Genomic DNA, 16,230 nt, shown 5'->3' with positions numbered 1-16,230 from the left:
TGGTCACATAGTCAAAACATATACAATAAATACAATAAAACAAAAGCATACATAATATAATGATAATAACAATCATACTTCATAAATCCCATTAAATGGTCATATCCTATTATATGTTTAAACCAAGATTAATGAAACAAAACAGAAAGGAATTTTCATCATCAAGAAAACTCATTTTGAAGGGGACTCACCACATACAGTACTTATGGATATTTTCAGAATGGAGAACTAAATATAAGGGAAGAATTTAAATCATCCCCAAACGGCAACTCATGATGATCAAAAAAATTATCTAAATAATCCAGCCAGTGTTTTTCTGAACAAAAGAACTGCATTATGTTCAACAGTATTATTGCCCTGTCCTTTCATTCTCTTTCAGCTATACAGGATACTGTATGGTTTTAGTTGTGCAGACTGCCAGCCAAGGTTGATCTTTGCTGTATTAAAAAGCTTAAAATCATGCTTCTTATACTTCTGAGTGAAACATGTAGCAAAGTTTCCAGCTATGTGGGCACTTAGTTCTTAATTTCATAAGTTGTCTAACACAATCACTGTCAATAATAAGCACTTTCTTGCTGTTGAAGGTTTATTTAGAAATTTAAGAAAATGACAATATTTTCAAATGCAGTGGCTAGATAATGTGGCTTATTTTCCTGATAGCATTTGTACCATAAATTGTACAGGAAGAAAATAAGAGCATGCCCCCAAATCTAATAAATTTATTTCTTTTTAAATATTTGAATATTTTATTATGGAATCCATTTTCCTTGGGATATTTGTTTTGGTAGCAAATGCATAAGAATATAAGATTGCCTGGAGAAATAAAATCTGTATATTAAGCTAAATCATTACATGAAGATGGAAGGTGCAATTTATTTTATCTGTTTGCTAGATTTATGTCTTACCTTTTATACAGCAGTTCAAGGTGGTATGGGGGTGTATGTAGCACTCACCCTATTTTTCCCACAGCTACAACCCTGTAGGGTAGGTTGGGCTAACAGTGATTGGTCCAAAGTCAGCTAATGAGTTTCTGTAATTGAGGGTGGTCTCAAACCTGGGTCTCCATGGTACCAATCTTAATCATTAACCACTCTGATTCTCAATCAGAAACAAGCAGAATAAGTGTGTTCATCCAGATTTGAAATAAACAAGATGAAATGAACTGATAATTACACTTAGGCTTATACCCCAGATAGTATCTTTCAACCCCATGGAATCCAATTAATGCAAAACATATGACATTTGTCTGTGTCTTCTTTTTTAACACTGTAATTCCAAAAACCTAAATCCATCTAGAATGATGATGTTTCAAGTTAATAATGAGATTTCCCCAAACTCTGAAATGTGCTGCCATGTTGTTTTCAAGAGATAGACTGCACTGGAAGATTACATTAAAGCCCATCATGCTGTTCTCTTTTCAGTGAAAGTGGTTTGGCAATATAAACTTGGAAAGGCAAATGACACTTCCCCACTGAAATACATAATTTGACTTTTGTGTTCCTTATTTTGCACTGCAGTGACATGTTCCGGAGCATTCCCCAAGGACTAGTATTCCTGCCAATGCAAGGCATCATACATATAATTAATAATTACAGTATAGTCACAGATGGCTGGACATATGGGCAAAGGTCCCCTTTAAGCTCAATAATATTACTCCAGTTTATCTCTGCCTTCCTTTGTATACAAGTTTTTGGTTCTAGAGAAAAATAGGCAGATGAAATGGAGGGACCAAATTACACAAGGAAAGAATTCTTTTAAAGCTTCATTATAAACATTCAAAGTGACACCTTGCATGTTCTCCACCCATAGTGTGTAAAGCTAGTAGTACTCCTTGTTTCAGAAATTGAACATTGAAAAATTATTTGGATTATTTAGAACCCAGTATCCTTTGTATTCTTGGATCTTCCCTACAGCAATTCATTATTTATTGTTTATAAATAATCTGTACACATTACAAATCAGATATACCAATAATCAACTTCAATTTTATATTAAGTCACAAAAATATATATTCCAAGTTTAATACAACTTACTTCCATGGAACTATGCATAGAACTTTGATATATCCTGCAGTTTAGGCAGGAAAAGCTGCACAGGATAACTGATTAGGATAAATTCAGATGTGACCACTACCGACCACAAGAAAGAACAATACATTCTATAATATCATTCAGGAGAAAAACAAGTCAGACATTAGTGTTTTCACTGCATCCATGATCAGCTTGAACACAGCAATTTCTATCAGCTTGCATGTGACATGTACAAGCATGTCATTCAACCATAAGGTGTTTCTGAGAACCCTATGGTACACATAATCACTGAGGTTAAATATTAGAGTGGGCAACAATCAAGACTCAAAGAGGAAAACAGGATTTTGAAATATGTATGGGTGGTCAAACTTTTATATTCCTGGAACTGCAGTGGCTGCCACACAAAGCCTGGAAAAGACACTGCTCCTTTCATGGATTTCCAAAGGAATGACCTGCACATATATGTGCACTCTCAATTACCTCTCTCCCTTGAATCCATATCAGTATACGGCCTATCAAACAGGAATGTTGCCTTTGCTCTCATGTTTTGGTAAGGATTAATTAAGAGAGTGAGTTAGAAGGAAATTGGCTATTATTATAGACTAATAAATTGTGATCTTACATGTTAACATAATTTAGATTATGAAAAATATACATCATATTCTCTCATACACTAATACCTTAAATAGACATCTGCCTGCTGATCTCTGGTCTACAGTAGCTGCTTCACTACTGCTGGAGCAAAGGACAGAGCAGATCCTTCAAAATTATCCTGCTCAGGAGGAAGACACATCTTGATAATGTTTTGATATCCATCTTATAAGGTGTGTTTCTGGTTGGCAAACATGACCTTTTCTGGCAGCAGAGAACTGCAACCATAATGGCCAAGACATTAGAGAAGCAAGTGATATTTATTTATTTATATCTATCTATCTATCTATCTATCTATCTATCTATCTATCTATCTATCTATCTATCTATCTAATTTGTCCCTGCCCATCTCCTCCCATTGGGGGACTCTGGGCAGTTTACAGTAATCAATTAAAACAACAATAATAAAATCCACAATATAAAATTACAATAATAAATAATATAGATAAGAATAAAAAAATAAAAAGTCCAAGTGGCAAAAGAATCTAAAGCAGTCCAAGTGTGGGAGGAGTAGTCTATAGCAGCCATCCCCATGTTTAACTATTTATAGACTCCTTACTTCTAATGAACTGGTTATTCTTATACTAGTTTTACCTTTCAGATTTGCAGAGAGAAAAATGCAAATATATATATATATATAGTTAATTTTCACTGAGCTAATGCACAGTAGTCACTATATTAGAATTCAGTTCCATTTGTTTGCTTGCTTGCTTGGTTATCCATGGTATTCCCAGAAGACTTCTCCAAAACCAACATTCAAAAGCATCAATACTCTTTCTATCCTGATTCTTCAAAGTTCAACCTTCACTTCCATAAAGTGTCACAGGGAAAACCATTGCCTGCACAATTCTGATCTTTGTAGACAGGGCACATCCTGACATATCTTTTCCATGTCTTTCATTGCTACCCTACCAAGTGCTAGCCTATACTGCATTTCTTGATTGCTTATTCCTTTACTATTGATAGTCAATCCTAAAAAGCTATCCACTATTTCAATATCTTTGTTGTCAATTCTAAGGCTGGTTGCTGTATACGTTATCATTAGTTTGGTCTTCTTTATGTTTAATCATAGTCCCATTTTGTTCACTATGCTTCTTGACTGTTATTACTAGAGGTTGCAGATGATTTGCATTTACAGCTATTAAAAGTTAGTAGAGCTATTGATACTGCACAGGTAATTGAAGTTTCTTCCTCCAATTTTAAAACCTTGCCCATCTTCTTCCAGTCCAGCTTCCCTCAATATGCAGTATATTCAGCATATAGGTCAAATAAAGGGAGAGAGAGTATACAGCCTTGTCTCACTCCCTTGCCAAAGTGGAATTTCTCATGAGGTCAATGAGATGTTTTGGGATTCCCATTTCCCTAAGGACATTCCGCAGCTGGTACAGTTGACATAGTCAAAAACCTTTCTATAATCAATAAAGCATTTGTTGACCTCTTTTTTGGTATTCAAAATACTACTTTGTCCCCCTCAAGACCTACTGTAAATGTTTGTTGCACAATACTTTGAGGACCTTTTCCTAGAGAGATGAATATAATGGGTGGTAACAAGACAGAACTTCAGCCTGGGAATGGAAGTTGTTACAAACGGGGGGGGGGGGGGGGGGAGGAATGGGAAAGACAGAAAGAGAGAGATATTTAAAGCCTCTTTAGTAAACTCCTTCAAAGGGCTCATTGCTAAAAGTTCTTTATGATTGGCTGCCACCATTTGCCCGTTATATTGATGAATGCCATCTCTTGACAGTCCTGAGTCTATTCATCTGAGGGGTTCTTAGCCAGTTATAGGGCATAGAATTAGGAAAATACATTAGATCTTCTTTGCAAAGTCCAGACATAAAAAAAAGAAACCCTTAAGAAGCCATGTGCCACAACTGAATCACAAGGAGTGGCAATTCCTTTATTAAACTTATCACTAGAGATTAAAATGAAAAAAGGGAAATTGAGGAAAAACAAAATAAGGCAACAGTCACACACACACAGATTTGCAAATAAAATTAGTAGTAAGTTTGTGTTTAAAGTTCTTGGGCTGAGTGAATTGCAGAGAGAATGGTAGGAAGGAAATAATAGCACAATCGATACCCAGCTGGATTTTATTAAATCTGCTTTTTCTTTTTCCTTTTCTTTCAAACACTATCCTGTTTTCTAGAATATGGAAGATAACTGAAAGGCAGCTACTCTGGGGAAACTGATAGTTGCATCGTCCTAAAGATCATAGGTCTATCAAAAAACTCTCTAATGACTGAACCCATTTTCCTAGCAGTTCTATTGAATGGTAAAGGCACAAACTAGTCACTACCATTATAGAAAAAAGAAATATACAGAAAAGGGTTTTTTGGAGAAGAAAAGATGAATCCACCTATTGTGACTGCTCTGCATAGGGTCAATTTATCAGATGCTTTAGGTGGGACTTGTTGCCATACCAATATATAGGAACTTATAGACATAGGTGTTTATACTTCTTTGCACCAGAGAGATTTGACTCTTTCTCCACTATTCACTGCCACTTGGAAAACGTGAAACCTTAAGCTGTGAAAGCTGGGCACAATTTGTATAGGAACTAAGAAGCTATTTCTATGATGGTCTGTTTTCAGTCTACCATAACATGGAACAAAGTCAGAGAATGAGCTGGCTCACCTGTCAGTTTTAAAGTTGTGTCAGAAAACGAAAAACCCAGACTCTCACTTTCTCAGGGAGAGACATATGGGTATATCCTTTAACGGAAGAGAATATGGGGATGAAAAGGGTGCTGATGTCCATGTCTTCTGATGTTATATTGCATCAAAGCATTGATCAGTCAAGGATGTCCTATGGCTTAGTGAAATAGATTTACAGTATTTAGATATAGTCCTAAGTTAAGCACTCAGTTCATGAATGTGGGTTCTCATTAAAGTAGGCTTTCTTCTGTCTGAAAAAGGTGGTATTTTTGTCGCAATAGAAGTGTGCTTGCTTTGCTGCCTGAGAGCAATGAGGAACTAATAAATTGATTTAGAAAACAGTTACTACATATTCTGACATATTCCTCTTCTAAGTCGTCCTGCAGCTGTTTTGTCAGCCTGCCCTGTATCTGTTAATGCTGATATTGAATGGTAGGCTGCTCCATAATAAAATCGATGGTTTGGTTTTCATGAGTTCATCGACCCCATATGAATAATCAAGACCTGTGTTGGCAAACGTGGATTTAGTCTATCTCAGCTGTGACCTCCCAGATATTTTGTGTAGCGCTAATATAAATATCAGCATCAGGAAGTAAAAATTGTTGTAATTTATTGGAATCTGATCTCCCTCTCCAGGTTTCCTGTCCATTTGAATCCCAATCTCAAATGCTAGTATCTTATGTTTGGCACTTGGAAGCTTAGGGATTCTTTTGGGATACCACCGAAGCAGTCTTCCTCCTTTAAACTGACAGCGATGGTCTTGGTTCAATTGTTAAGATAGGTCATAATTGCTGTTAAAGCCACATGCTGAGTCCAATACACTACAGAAGTCATTGACATAAATTCAGAAAAGACAAATAAATAGATATTAAAGGGACCACTAATGTGTCCCATTGACTTCTGGGACTTCTGTTTCTGACCTCAGAAACAATGCCAGTATTTGTTTTGTGACATGTATTTTTAAAAATTTATATGTAGTTATGCTATCAATTTACATTAGTCCTATGAAACATCTATCATAACAACTTAGAGCAGAAATAGCAACTGATAGCTTGAACTCAAGGTATGCTTTGCCTCATTTGTGTATAACTAGGTGTTACTATCACACTTGCTAACCTACAGGAATTTTGGTCTAATTTTAGGCTGATGTTATTGATACACAAAGAGAGATGGATTAATTCAGGGCCACAACTAGGGGGGGGGGGCAACCGGGGAATGTGCCCCGGGTGCTGTGCTGGGGGGGGTGCCAAAATGAGCTCTGGGGGGGCGCCAAAATGGGCGTGGAATCCATGTTTGCTCCAGGTGACACAGACCCTAGTTGTGGCCCTGAATTCATTTGCATGTAAAACTAGCCGTGCATAGGGTTTCAACTTTAAAGAGAGAGGTCTCTTTATATAATCTACATGTTCAAATTGCATTGCACCATAAGGAGGTAATGATGACAGTGGGAATAAAGGTCAATGTTCTTGTATATGAACCCTTCCAATATGTTTAGTCTGGGACACTAGACCCTTTAGATGTTTATGGTAACTCAAAGTTGGTTCCAATATTATTACATATTTAATAATCTTATTGTTTTAAAATAATACATGTCACAAAACAAATACTGGCAGTTTTCCAATCTTATTATAAATTGTTTTTGACATCATAAATGTACATAGGTAATAGGAACAGGAAGGAAAATCCAAGACAACTGAAATATTTTGGATGCTACTGCACAGTCTTGGATACTGTGCAATCCTGCATGATGAGGTACATTGGTATGATTATAGTGATATGGGCCAGAACATAGAAAATCTTGAAGCCTAAATCTTGGGATCCCTCTTCATTGCTTCTGTCAAATCTTGGGTTAATTCTGAGAACTGGAGAAGGAGTGCTTAAGAGGCTCACAATGGGAGTTAGGTAATGAGAAGCTTCTTTGTGCTTCTGTTAACAGTTTTGATGCCTTCAGAATGGGGACAAAATAAAATGGTTTTTGAAGGCATTATATCATGTTAAAACAAGAGAAATTAAATCTTATAGCCCTTGATGAAATTCTCACAATGTTTTTTTTCCCCTTGAGCTTATATACCTTTCCAAATATTTAAAAACCAAATATTCCTTTAAAAAACTCAGCCTTGACTTCACCTTGGTTTTCTCTCCACTCCTTGCATTTATCTTTTGAAGTTGACATTGCACAAAATCAGATGTGTATATCTTTATATTTCCTAAGTGGACAAGTTGACAAACTCTTCTTCTTGACTTGATAAAGCTCTTTTCCCCTTGTATTGATAAGCAATCACCATTTATCTTACAAATAGGCATTTGCCCTACAACTCATGGTGAATTTTGCATCCTCTGAGACTCAAAACAACAAAGTAACTTTTACCAGCTTCATGGATTTCTGACCTAATCAATGACATAGTGCAGTGCACACTGTATTAAAACCAAATACAGGAATTTTGAAAAAGACCATCCATTTAAAGCATTTTAAAATATATGGTTGTGTGAACTTGGCTGTTACACTACTAATGTGCAAGAAGCAATCTTGCAAAATACAAATATTTTGAGAATAGGTATACTTATGTAATATTCAAAAACATTATTTGGAGTTGATTTTTTTTTCCTTTTACAAAAGGTAGCCCATGAACCTGTCACTGTCCCATTTCAAACAGATATAATTCCCCTGGTCATTTTTAGAGTACAGCATCTTCATATACAGTATTCGTAAGATTGTAGTCATAAACTCTATTGCATTAAGAATCATTATATGTCCTTCCTTGTCTTTCCCAACTTACTGATAAGGGGAATTTTACCATTTCTTTGAAGGTGTGCAGGAATTTAGAGGTGATCTTGGGGAAGATATGAAAGAAACATTAAGCGGGGAAAGAAGGAACAAGCTGTTAAGAAGGGACTTGAAGAAGTGATTCCACAGCTCAGAGACCGTAGTAAGCATGAGAAAGCAACTCAGAATAACTCTGTCTTCATGTTTTTAGTATAATCTGGGACAGAGAGATACTAGGACAGGTTTTCAAGTTTTTGCTCTATACCCTACGAAAATAAAGTAGCGTTCCTGGAATCCACATAGTGTCTATTTCCAAAACACGAGTTTCTGGTTATAGTGCCTTTTTTAAGATGTCCACTAAAGTGGTCATTCTTCATTGACAGTCCATCCTATCCATTAAATTTACATATTTTCATGATAGTCATATTTTGGGACTTAATCTATCATATTGAAAAAATTGGAGGAGAAAGTTCATTTATATTAACTGAAATGAAAGAGACCTGTCAGGCATCAAAATTACCAACTTTTCAGTCTACCTAAAAATGAATGAGAGAGGCCAGTGAGGATCTTCCAATCCATTAGAAGGTTAACACTGACATAATAAACACTGCATATTTTTTCAGAGCTAATGGACCAGCTACTAAATGATATGGTATGAATTAATAAGGTTGAATACCAAACACAGAACCAAGAAATATGGTATATCTAATAGATAAATGATCTATTTATATATAGAACAGTTTTTCCCACAAGCCAGAGGATCTGCATGATTAGCTGTTCACTGATTTTTGACAATAGTAAAGAGCCAGGGATCTCTTTCATTCCACTCAGTTGAGTGCAGAAAAAAGATTGTTGGTTTTCTTCTTAATGTCAATAGCAGAGGATCTCTGGGAGGAAGGGAAAAACATTAATAGTTTCCCTTGCCTTCAGCAATTTACTATAGACCTGTTCCCTTTAGGAGCTGAAACCAGTGATTTCTAGAAGGATAACTGGACAAAAGGGGAACAAAAACTTCTCCTCCACTCAGCAACCCTGTTCAGCTGTATAACCTACAGTAAGTGTGTTGGTTGTCTATAAACACAGAGATATACATGTGTGTGTCTATCCCTGAAGCAGCAACCACTGCAAATATCAGGACTAAAGTTGTCATTCATCTTTCATACACAGGGAACTTCTCAACCTGATATTGCATAAGGAAATAACTGATCCATATCAGTTTTGGGGCTGCAACAAATGTTGTATGATTTTTACTCCTGTGAATTGCATCTGACCTGTAACTAGCCCCACTGAAGGACTATATTAGTTTTCCTCTCAGAAATTGCAAAAATCGCAAAACTCTGGGGGATTTTGCATGTCTGGCTGCATCTTTCATCTGCTTGCTGCAAAATGAGTTTTTAAAAGTTGGTTTAGGCTCATTAAAAACATACACACATGTTTATTTGATAGAAAGATTCACTTGTATTGTTACTACATGTATTTACTGGTATTATTACTAATATGGTAACCCATAAGTTCCACTAACTCAGTAGGTCCATTATACATCATAATATATCTGCAAAGTTTTATAGTTCCCGTGCTATTCCTGTAGTGCTTCTTCACAGATTATTTCTATTTTGTTTTTCCCTCCCCCACAAAAGCAGTGCATTTTGGGGTTGATATGATCAAAGCTATGTGCAGACAATGATAAGTAACTACTTCATATTAGGTTAATTCAGGTTCAACAATAATCTATATTCCCTGGTTAGAAATACTGAAAAATTATAATACCCTCTTGGTCCTGAAAATAAATCCATGCAGCTGTATCATTAAGGCCATATTATTTCAGCTTTGATAGAGAACTTTGTCTTGCAGGAAACTATGACAACGTCATAGATCTGGAAAAAATAAAATAAAATAAAATGCAATTAAGTAAGAGCCTTCTTCTCCTGTACTTGTATTGAACTGTATCTTTTGATCTGAGAGATCAAAACAGCAAAGGATTTTCCAGCATAGATGATTACACTGAAATGTTTCCAAGGCATCTTAAGTTTGTGGAGGATGGAATGAAGTGCAGCAGGTGGACCAGACTGCTCTGCTTGTTTCAGCATAAAGGGAAAAACACTACTTTTTATGTATAGCAAGAAAATGTGGGTAAAGGTCATGTTCCCAGTAGGCTAGGAGTAGGCTCAGGATGGCATTATCTGTTCTTGCTCTCCTAAAATGATAGGTGGCCTGCCTTAGCCTATGTCTGATTTAGTTATGTTTATCTGAAAAGAAATCTACCCAACTTTGAGCCATAAATTGGGACCAAACCTGGATTTACTGGATCATCGTGGACTTTCCAGTTTCAAGAATATGACGAAACAATGAGTTCAGAATGTTTTATGCAATTTTCTTCCATGGGAATAATGTTATGTTATTTCCAGGATTACTGTCCTAACAGCCAGGAAACACACTGAGACAAGGAACTGGTCTCTAATATTTATTGCTAGTACTTAACAGGAATCCTAACAAACTGAAGAAGCGTGGGAAAACCCAGACATATAAACCCCAAAGGTTAAGGCGGTCCCAATCTGTGTCTCTTTGAATGGCTGACCAATTCCTCAGTGCTACGCATGCGCTTGACAGTCTGGATGGGAGCCCCCTGCTCGCCATCCTTACTCATGACAATTACAGATATAATCAAGTCAATTGTCATTTAAAGTAAGGTAATGTTGGCTAACCCTAGTACACAATCACCCTAGGCAATTAGATTTTACAGTATATCAGGATTTACTGGTTATGTTGTTACTTACAGAGAGACACAATCCTCAATTAACAGACTGATCAACCATTAACAAACTGAACAACCATTTCACTATATGTAGAGTGTTCATAAAATGAACTCTCTCATACTGTATTTAGATTACTATTTATTTACTAGAGTTGTATGACAATCAATCATATATAAACCTGAGCATCTTACAGACCTCCAAAACAGTAATAAATTTAAAACAGTATAAGCTGAGCAATATAATAAAATAACTTTGTAAATAATAAGAACTAATGTGAACAGGAACAAGCATAACATCATCCCTATCAGGAGAAACTAAATATTTCTCTCTGGTTTCTTCTATTTATGTTTTATACTTTTGTCTATTTGATAAAGTGGTGAGCCTCCATTATAGCATACAACATGTTATCACCTTTTTTTGCACTAAAAAAAAATACAATTAATTTGCTTTCCTCTGAATGTTCAGATGCTTCAGAAGTTACCCAAAGGATGCAATGAACCCTTAGGGAGAGCCAGCATATCATATTCAACATAGACTTTCCGTCATCTACATAATTTATGTTTTACTGCATAATTTTCCTTTTTAATGTGTTTCCTATGTGTGAGGGAGATAATGGAAAGCTCAGCTTCCTACCCTCCAAAATGCAGATGGAACTTACTTCTACTTCTTATTTCTTCTAAGAAGTAGACAGAACTTACTTCTAACTACTCTTAGTTCTTTCAATCTGCTTTAATTCTTATGAAATGCTAGGGAGGAAGAGAACCCACAAGGGACTCTTTCATAAGCAGCAAACATCAGTGAGGAAAATTAGGATGAGGAAAAATACAGAAGGTTCAAGAACCTTCATGAAACTGAACAGAACCTGGACTGTTTTCACAGTCTTCTAGGTATTTACCAGAGTCTCTGAGGAATAATGTTAAAATGTTAATGCTTTTAAACTGTTTCTAATTCTCTCTTTGGTTTGAAATGAATGAAGGAGTAATGCTAAAATCCCATGGTTTCTTAGCTAGCAGTGTAACTTAAATTCAATTTCCTTTTTCAATGTAAAAAATGTTGGCAGAGTACTAGGAAAGCATTTGGCCCAGGAGAAATCAGAAAAGTCACACACCAGGCATTTCTATAAAAATAATTTTATTTACAGAAAACAAACATATTTAAAGGCTGTTTGCTGAGAGGAGAGATTTCTCTCAGCTGCATATTCTCTGCAAGCCTACACAGAAGGGAAACTGAAACTAAAACAAGTCCAGGCAAGTTCCTCCCCTTAGGCAATGCAACCATTAACACGTGAAAAGGGGACAATTAAATTCAACGTCTTCACTCGGCCAAAATGATTAATTACCATAGTAACCTTAATCGGTAGTAGAAAACATATTAACAAAAAACAGAAGAGAACATTATTGAAAATTTATTTGAATAATAACAATAGCAAAAATAATAATAGTTAGGAACTAGGTTTCATTGCATGAAGAATATATTATTTGGCCATTGATAATCAACTAGTGTATGAAGTTGTGTCTTCCCTCAGGCACCAAGGCACAGGTCTTTATGCTTAATGGCATATGATTTATGTGCAGGGCTGAGTCTCTGAGCATTCAGGTATGGACAAATCCAGGTCCTGAATTCAGAGGTGATTGAAAAATTCAACTAAATCATTTGTGAGAATCACCTAGTACTATACCAGTTTCAGTCACAGGATCTATTTCTTTTAATGCCTTTCTGCATAACTATTCTAGCTATGGAAAGCTGCAATATCAAGCAATATCACTTTAGCTTAGCACTCTTTTGAAAACATTAGAGGTCCAGGTGAATAATGTTTATCAAGTTCAAGATATCTCCCATTTGCGCACCTAAGAATGGCACCTAGGAATCTCATGGTGTTTCAGAAAGATGCTAGGGTTGTGCAAATGTAGCCATTTGCTGTGTATGCAAGGTATCATCTTTCAACTTCTAGTAGGTTGGATGCAACTCCAGGAATGCAGATTGGGCATCCATAATGTGCATGTGCTTTTATAGATGGTAAGCATACTCACAGGAGACTGGAATGCTAAGGTGGGCAGTCAAATGACACCTGGAATTACAGGTAAGCATGGCCTGGGAAAACAAAACAAAGCAGGACATAGGCTGATAGAATTTTACCAAGACAATTCACTCTGCATAACAAACACTCTCTTCCAACAACCTAAGAGAAGGCTTTATACATGGACTTCCCCAGGTGGACAACACCGAAATGAGATTGACTACATCCTTTGCAGCCAAAGGTGGCGGACATCTATACAGTTCGTAAAAACAAGACCTGGAGCTGACTGTAGGTCAGATCAGGAACTTCTTATTGCACAATTTAGGATCAGTCTAAAGAGATTAGGGAAGACCCACAGACCAGCTAGATATGAGCTCACTAATATTCCTAAGGAATATGCAGTGGAGGTGAAGAATAGATTTAAGGGACTGGACTTAGTAGATAGGGTCCTGGAAGAACTATGGACAGAAGTTCACAACATTGTTCAGGAGGCAGCAACAAAATACATCCCAAAGAAAGAGAAAACCAAGAAGGCAAAATGGCTGTCTGCTGAGATACTAGAAGTAGCCCAAGAAAGAAGGAAAGCAAAAGGCAACAGTGATAGGGGGAGATATGCCCAATTAAATGCAAAATTCCAGAGGTTAGCCAGAAGAAATAAGGAATTATTTTTAAACAAGCAATGCGCGGAAGTGGAAGAAGACAATAGAATAGGAAGGACAAGAGACCTTTTCCAGAAAATTAGAAACATTGGAGGAAAATTCCAGGCAAAAATGGGTATGATCAAAAACAAAGATGGCAAGGACCTAACAGAAGAAGAAGAGATCAAGAAAAGGTGGCAAGAATATACAGAAGACCTGTATAGGAAGGATAACAATATCGGGGATAGCTTTGACGTTGTGGTCAGTGAGCTAGAGCCAGACATCCTGAAGAGTGAATGGGCCTTAAGAAGCATTGATAATAACAAGGCAGCAGGAGAAGACGGCATCCCAGCAGAACCATTCAAAATCTTGCAAGATGATGCTGTCAAGGTAATGCATGCTATATGCCAGCAAATTTGGAAAACATAAGAATGGCCATCAGATTGGGAAAAATCAACTTATATCCCCATACCAAAAAAGGGAAACACTAAAGAATGTTCGAACTATCGAACAGTGGCACTCATTTCACATGCCAGTAAGGTAATGCTCAAGATCCTGCAAGGTAGACTTCAGCAATTCATGGAGCGAGAATTGCCAGATGTACAAGCTGGGTTTAGAAAAGGCAAAGGAACTAGGGACCAAATTGCCAATATCTGCTGGATAATGGAAAAGCCAGGGAGTTTCAGAAAAACATCTATTTCTGTTTTATTGACTATTCTAATGCCTTTGACTGTGTGGACCATAACAAATTGTGGCAAGTTCTTAGTGGTATGGGGATAGCAAGTCATCTTGTCTCCCTCCTGAAGAATCTGTATAACGACCAAGTAGCAACAGTAAGAACAGACCACGGAACAACAGACTGGTTTAAGATTGGGAAAGGAGTACGGCAGGGCTGTACACTCACTCTACCTATTCAACTTGTACGCAGAACACATCATGCGACAAGCTGGGCTTGAGGAATCCAAGGCTGGAGTTAAAATCGCTGGAAGAAACATTAACAATCTCAGATATGCAGATGATACCACTTTGATGGCTGAAAGCTAAGAGGAACCGAGAAGCCTTATGATGAAGGTGAAAGAAGAAAGTACAAAAGCTGGCTTGCAGCTAAACCTCAAAAAAACCAAGATTATGGCAACCAGCTTGATTGATAACTGGCAAATAGAGGGAGAAAACGTAGAAGCAGTGAAAGACTTCGTATTTCTAGGTGCAGAGGTTACTGCAGATGCTGACTGCAGTTAGGAAATCAGAAGATGCTTAATCCTTGGGAGAAGAGCAATGACAAATCTCGATAAAATAGTTAAGAGCAGAGACATCACACTGACAACAAAGGTCCGCATAGTTAAAGCAATGGTGTTCCCTGTAGTAACATATGGCTGTGAGAGCTGGACCATAAGGAAGACTGAGAGAAGGAAAATTGATGCTTTTGAACTGTGGTGTTGGAGGAAAATTCTGAGAGTGCCTTGGACTGCAAGAAGATCAAACCAGTCCATCCTCCAGGAAATAAAGCCAGACTGTTCACTTGAGGGAAGGATATTAAAGGCAAAACTGAAATACTTTGGCCACATAATGAGAAGACAGGACACCCTGGAGAAGATGTTGATGCTACAGAGAGTGGAAGGCAAAAGGAAGAGAGGCCGACCAAGGGCAAGATGTATGGATGATATTCTAGAGGTGATGGACTCGTCCCTGGAGGAGCTGAGGGTGTTGACGACCAACAGGAAGCTCTGGCGTGGGCTGGTCCATGAAGTCACAAAGAGTTGGAAGCGACTAAATGAATAAACAACAAAGCATACTTTACTTAATAGCATCAGGCATATGTGGAGTTATTGTAGATACACAGAATCAGCCAACATGCAAAGATAAATCATATAATGTAGGTTCCCACTGATGGTCCTATTAAAAATCCAAAAAGTTTATCTAGGTAGCAAAAACAAAAAAACAAAAAAAGAGGAGGAGGAAGGAGTATTAGGTTTGTTCACTGCCTTTAGTTATTTAAAAAAATTATAAAGGCAGGATAAAAAATCTAAAAAAATGTGCTCCCTTCATGGATTCCAAGAGAATCCATATCATGTAGGTATTTTCTGTATCATAAAGGTTGATTTTGTGTTCCCACAACCACTTCGGCAAGTGCTTGATAATTCAATGAGATATATTGTCCTTTTAAAAAGAATATATACATGAATTAACATTTTCTAGTATATACACAGCCCAAGATATTGGGGGTTGGGTGGGGAGAAAAGCATACTAATGAGCGACACAGTCTAACACAGAAGTGTGTTCCTGTGGATACAGCCCACTTCCCTTGCAGTAGTGGGGCAATAGTTATGTACTCAACTCAATGCATGCATCTTATGAAATTCAATGGGTGATGATAGCACCTGGTATGTTTCTCCTGCTTCCAAAGACATGTTTAAGATACTACAATTGAAGGGGGAGTAGTATTTTTCATTGCTGTAAACAAGAAATGTCATGACTTTCATACCTGTTGTCACTATAAAAATCACTTGAAGTAGAAATAGTCATTGTTGCAAGATGAACAGCCATATGAATTATCAAAATAAATAAATTACAATAATTTGTGACAACAGTCAGTAGCTGTCCCATACACAGAGATCCCCAGGAGGAAATGACATCATGTGCCTCGTGGTGTTATCACATAAATGATGCAATGATGTAATTTACATCAATCATGTTGTGACATTGTCTATTTCTCCTATGAATAA

The sequence above is a fragment of the Candoia aspera genome, chromosome 6 (genome assembly GCF_035149785.1).
Source record: "Candoia aspera isolate rCanAsp1 chromosome 6, rCanAsp1.hap2, whole genome shotgun sequence".
In the NCBI taxonomy this organism is placed as follows: Eukaryota; Metazoa; Chordata; class Lepidosauria; order Squamata; family Boidae; genus Candoia; species Candoia aspera.
This window is presented reverse-complemented; position numbering follows the sequence as displayed.